This window comes from Salvelinus alpinus, chromosome 22 (genome assembly GCF_045679555.1).
Source record: "Salvelinus alpinus chromosome 22, SLU_Salpinus.1, whole genome shotgun sequence".
NCBI lineage: Eukaryota > Metazoa > Chordata > Actinopteri > Salmoniformes > Salmonidae > Salvelinus > Salvelinus alpinus.
Genome location: NC_092107.1, coordinates 50362001 through 50367202, shown reverse-complemented (window position 1 = coordinate 50367202; position 5202 = coordinate 50362001). Strand labels below are relative to the sequence as shown.

Genomic DNA, 5202 nt, shown 5'->3' with positions numbered 1-5202 from the left:
AAAGCTGAGGAGAAGATAAAGGACAGCGGAGGAGAGAAAGAGTCCCGTGTCTCAGTCACACACTTCAGCGTAAACAGCCACTCTGCAGACTGTGTCCGTGTGTGTGTGTGTGTGTGTGTGTGTGTGTGTGTGTGTGTGTGTGTGTGTGTGTGTGTGTGTGTGTGTGTGTGTGTGTGTGTGTGTGTGTGTGTGTGTGTGTGTGTGTGTGTGTGTGTGTGTGTGTGTGTGTGTGTGTCTGTGTGTGTGTGTGTGTGTGTGTGTGTCAGCGTAAAGATATGTGTAAAGGTTCTGATGCGAGTGAGTGAGTCCGAGTGGATTCCCTTACCCAGGGTTCAGAGCAGCCGGTCATAGAGAACAGTAGAGCTGATGTTTTCCACACAGACGTACCAACCACTGTCCGATATACAGACTAGATACCTCAGCAGCTTCCTCTTCCTCCTTCCTCTTCCTCTTCCTTCAGTAAGTTCCAGTATGTTCCCCCTCCTGTCTTCTCCAGCTCTCTCTCCCTCCCCCCGTGTGTGGTGGTGACAGGCGACGGAGCGTTTCTTTAATCCATTTAAAGCAAGGTATTTATACCACCAAAGCACTTCAAGTTGTCTCCTGCAAGACTCAGCTATTTCTGTGACTTTCAAACTACAGTACAGAAGAAACAGCTCTCTGCCTCCTACACGTCCCCTCTCTCTCTCTCTCTCTCTCTCTCTCCTTTTGCCGTTTCTCAGCTGTGCTACCTTATCAGAGCACCATCTCTGTGTCTTAAAGCCTGTCGGGTATCTGTACACTGTGAGCCTGTTATAGTGGAACATATTCCTCTTTCTCCCTCTGTCCCTGTCTCTCTCCACCCCCTCTCTCCCTGTCTCTCTCCACCCCCTCTCTCCCTGTCTCTCTCCACCCCCTCTCTCCCTGTCTCTCTCTACCCCCTCTCGCCCTGTCTCTCTCGACCCCCTCTCTCCCTGTCTCTCTCCATCCTCTCTCCCTGTCTCTCTCCACCCTCTCTCTCCCTGTCTCTCTCCCTGTCTCTCTCCACCCTCTCTCTCCCTGTCTCTCTCCCTGTCTCTCTCCACCCTCTCTCTCCCTGTCTTTCTCCATCCTCTCTCCCTGTCTCTCTCTACCCCCTCTCTCCCTGTCGCTCTCCCTGTCTCTCTTCACCCTCTCTCTCCCTGTCTTTCTCCATCCTCTCTCCCTGTCTCTCTCCACCCTCTCTCTCCCTGTCTCTCTCTACCCCCTCTCTCCCTGTCTCTCTCCCTGTCTCTCTCCACCCTCTCTCTCCCTGTCTCTCTCCATCCTCTCTCCCTGTCTCTCTCCACCCTCTCTCTCCCTGTCTCTCTCCCTGTCTCTCTCCATGTCTCTCTCCACCCTCTCTCTCCCTGTCCGTCTCCACCCTCCCTCCCTGTCTTTCTCCATCCTCTCTCCCTGTCTCTCTCCTCCCTCTCTCTCCCTGTCTCTCTCCATGTCTCTCTCCACCCTCTCTCTCCATGTCTCTCTCCACCCTCCCTCCCTGTCTCTCTCCATCCTCTCTACCTGTCTCTCTCCACCCTCTCTCTCCCTGTCTCTCTCTCTGTCTCTCTCCTCCCTCCATCACTATCTCCCTCTTGCTCACATTTTATGTATCTCATATCTACATTCAGAAAGTATTCAGACCCCTAGACCTTCCACATTTTGTTACGCTACGGCCTTATTCTAAAATAGATTAAATAGTTTTTTTTCTTCATCAATCTACACATAATATGTTTTTAGACATACAAAACGAAAATATCACATTTACATAAGTATTCAGACCCTTTACTCAGTACTTTGTTGTGTGTGTGTGTGTGTGTGTGTGTGTGTGTGTGTGTGTGTGTGTGTGTGTGTGTGTGTGTGTGTGTGTGTGTGTGTGTGTGTGTGTGTGTGTGTGTGTGTGTGTGTGTGTGTGTGTGTGTGTGTGTGTGTGTGTGTGTGTGTGTGTGTGTGTGCGATTACAGCCTTGAGTCTTCTTGGGTATGACGCTACAAGCTCGACACACCTGTATTTGGGGAGTTTCTCCCATTCTTCTCTGCAGATCCTCTCAAGCTCTGTCAGGTTGGATGGGGAGCGTCGCTGCACAGATATTTTCAGGTCTCTCCAGAGATGTTCGATCGGGTTCAAGTCCGGGCTCTGGTTGGGCCACTCAAAGACATTCCGAGACTTGTCCCAAAGCCACTCCTGCGTTGTCTTGTCTGTGTGCTTAGGGTCGTTGTCCTGTTGGAAGGTGAACCTTCACCCCAGTCTGAGGTCCAGAGCGAGCAGGTTTTCATCAAGGATCTCTCTGTACTTTGCTCCATTCATCTTTCCCTCGATCCTGACTAGTCTCCCAGTCCCTGCCGCTGAAAAACATCCCCACAACATGATGCTGCCACCACCATGCTTCACCGTAGGGATGGTGCCAGGTTTCCTCCAGACGTGATGCTTGGCATTCAGGCCAAAGAGTTCATTCTTGGGTTCATCAGACCAGAGAATCTTGTTTCTCATGGTATGAGAGGCCTTTAGGTGCCTTTTGGCAAACTCCAAGTGGGCTGTCATGTGCCTTTTACTGAGGAGTGGCTTCCGTCTGGCCACTCTACCATAAAGGCCTGATTGGTGGAGTGCTGCAGAGAATGTTGTCCTTCTGGAAGGTTCTCAAATCTCCACAGAGGAACTCCGGAGCTCTGTCCGTAGGGTTCTTGGTCCCATCTTTGATCAAGGCCCTTCTCCCCCGATTGCTCAGTTTGGCTGGGCGGCCAGCTCTAGGAAGAGTCTTAGTGGTTCCAAACTTCTTCCATTTCAGAATGATGGAGGCCACTGTGTTCTTGTGGACCTTCAATGCTGCAGAAATGTTTTGGTACCCTTCCCCAGATCTGTGACTCGACACAATCCTGTCTCGGAGCTCTACGGGCAATTCCTTCGACATCATGGCTTGGTTTCTGCTCTGACATGCACTGTCAACTGTGGGACCTTTATATAGACAGGTGTGTGCCTTTCCAAATCATGTCCAATCCATTGAATATACCAATAATACTTACATATTACAAAGCTTACTCTCTCTCTCTCTCCTCTCTCGCTCTCTCTCTCTCCTCTTTCAATTTAAGGGCTTTATTGGCATGGGGAAACATGTGTTAACATTGCCAAAGCAAGTGAAGTAGATAATATACAAAAGTGAAATAAACAATAAAAATAAACAGTAAACATTACACATACAGAAGTTCCAAAATAATAAAGACATTACAAATGTCATATTATATATTGTAATGATGTACAAATGGTTAAAGTACAAAAGGGAAAATAAATAAGCATAAATATGGGTTATATTTACAATGCTGTTTGTTCTTCACTGGTTGACCTTTCTCTCTCTCTCTCTCCTCTCCTCTTTCTCTCTCTGTCTCTCTCTCTCTCTGTCTCTCTCTCTCTCTGTCTCTCTGTCTCTCTCTCTCTCTCTCTCTCTCTCTCTCTCTCTCTCTCTCTCTCTCTCTCTCTCTCTCTCTCTCCTCTTTCTCTCTCTCCTCTGTCTTTGCCGTGAGGTATGTTGATAGTGGTGCCATAGAGTCCAGGCTCAGCTCTCAACTCTCAGCTCTCAGCTCTCAACTCTCTGTCCTAGGGTTGGAAAGTTCTGGGAACGTTCAATAAATTCCCTGGTTTTCCCTAAATCCCGATTGGAGGATTCCTGGAATCAGGAGGGAAGAACTAGGACTTGGGGAAAACCAGGTAATTCTTTGAAAGTTTCTAGAATTTTGCCCAACCCATAATCCATACTAATCACATCAAATCAAATCAAATCAAATCAAACCAAACTTTATTTATGGAGCACATTTCTTCCAACAAATGCATTTGAAGATGTTTAACACATCAAAGCATACAAGGTGAGAAAGATAAAACACAAATCGTTTCTATGGAAATAAAAAAAAACTCGAGATACACAAGATTAAAAATGAAGAATTAAGAGCTAAAATAGTTAAAACAACAAAGCGTCTGTTATTTCCGGTTGAGACTCTGGGCATACTGCTGCCCTCTGTGAGACTCTGGGCATACTGCTGCCCTCTGTGAGACTCTGGGCATACTGCTGCCCTCTGTGAGACTCTGGGCATACCGCTGCCCTCTGTGAGACTCTGGGCATACCGCTGCCCTCTGTGAGACTCTGGGCATACTGCTGCCCTCTGTGAGACTCTGGGCATACCGCTGCCCTCTGTGAGACTCTGGGCATACCGCTGCCCTCTGTGAGACTCTGGGCATACTGCTGCCCTCTGTGAGACTCTGGGCATACCGCTGCCCTCTGTGAGACTCTGGGCATACTGCTGCCCTCTGTGAGACTCTGGGCATACTGCTGCCCTCTGTGAGACTCTGGGCATACTGCTGCCCTCTGTGAGACTCTGGGCATACTGCTGCCCTCTGTGAGACTCTGGGCATACCGCTGCCCTCTGTGAGACTCTGGGCATACCGCTGCCCTCTGTGAGACTCTGGGCATACTGCTGCCCTCTGTGAGACTCTGGGCATACCACTGCCCTCTGTGAGACTCTGGGCATACTGCTGCCCTCTGTGAGACTCTGGGCATACCGCTGCCCTCTGTGAGACTCTGGGCATACCGCTGCCCTCTGTGAGACTCTGGGCATACCGCTGCCCTCTGTGAGACTCTGGGCATACCGCTGCCCTCTGTGAGACTCTGGGCATACCGCTGCCCTCTGTGAGACTCTGGGCATACCGCTGCCCTCTGTGAGACTCTGGGCATACCGCTGCCCTCTGTGAGACTCTGGGCATACTGCTGCCCTCTGTGAGACTCTGGGCATACTGTTGCCCTCTGTGAGACTCTGGGCATACTGCTGCCCTCTGTGAGACTCTGGGCATACTGTTGCCTTCTGTGAGACTCTGGGCATACCGCTGCCCTCTGTGAGACTCTGGGCATACTGCTGCCCTCTGTGAGACTCTGGGCATACCGCTGCCCTCTGTGAGACTCTGGGCATACTGCTGCCCTTTGTGAGACTCTGGGCATACTGCTGCCCTCTGTGAGACTCTGGGCATACTGCTGCCCTTTGTGAGACTCTGGGCATACTGCTGCCCTCAGTGAGACTCTGGGCATACTGCTGCCCTCTGTGAGACTCTGGGCATACTGCTGCCCTCTGTGAGACTCTGGGCATACTGCTGCCCTTTGTGAGACTCTGGGCATACTGCTGCCCTCTGTGAGACTCTGGGCATACTGCTGCCCTCTGTGAGACTCTGGGC

The 5202-nt window shown here is 50.4% G+C and overlaps 1 protein-coding gene across 1 annotated transcript in view; it reads right to left on the bottom strand.

The window, feature by feature from the left end:
* The window catches only part of tmem91 (transmembrane protein 91), a 45263-nt gene extending 44571 nt beyond the window's left edge, over window positions 1-692 (bottom strand). Inside the window, exons 1-2 of the mRNA XM_071360279.1 lie at window positions 326-692; window positions 1-4 (exon numbers count right to left, since the gene is read on the bottom strand). The exon at window positions 1-4 is cut by the window's left edge and continues 66 nt beyond it. The gene's annotated coding sequence lies outside the window, so the exon portion shown is untranslated. The remainder of the gene's footprint in view (window positions 5-325) is intronic.
* Window positions 693-5202: the final 4510 nt, after the last annotated feature.